Source organism: Vicugna pacos, chromosome 10 (assembly GCF_048564905.1).
Source record: "Vicugna pacos chromosome 10, VicPac4, whole genome shotgun sequence".
Taxonomy (NCBI): domain Eukaryota; kingdom Metazoa; phylum Chordata; class Mammalia; order Artiodactyla; family Camelidae; genus Vicugna; species Vicugna pacos.
In genome coordinates this window covers 75,402,501-75,403,080 of record NC_132996.1, presented here as the reverse complement: position 1 = coordinate 75,403,080, position 580 = coordinate 75,402,501, and positions in this window count along the sequence as shown.

Genomic DNA, 580 nt, shown 5'->3' with positions numbered 1-580 from the left:
CTAACCCTAACCCTAACCCTAACCCTAACCCTAACCCTAACCCTAACCCTAACCCTAACCCTAACCCTAACCCTAACCCTAACCCTAACCCTAACCCTAACCCTAACCCTAACCCTAACCCTAACCCTAACCCTAACCCTAACCCTAACCCTAACCCTAACCCTAACCCTAACCCTAACCCTAACCCTAACCCTAACCCTAACCCTAACCCTAACCCTAACCCTAACCCTAACCCTAACCCTAACCCTAACCCTAACCCTAACCCTAACCCTAACCCTAACCCTAACCCTAACCCTAACCCTAACCCTAACCCTAACCCTAACCCTAACCCTAACCCTAACCCTAACCCTAACCCTAACCCTAACCCTAACCCTAACCCTAACCCTAACCCTAACCCTAACCCTAACCCTAACCCTAACCCTAACCCTAACCCTAACCCTAACCCTAACCCTAACCCTAACCCTAACCCTAACCCTAACCCTAACCCTAACCCTAACCCTAACCCTAACCCTAACCCTAACCCTAACCCTAACCCTAACCCTAACCCTAACCCTAACCCTAACCCTAACCCTAACCCTAA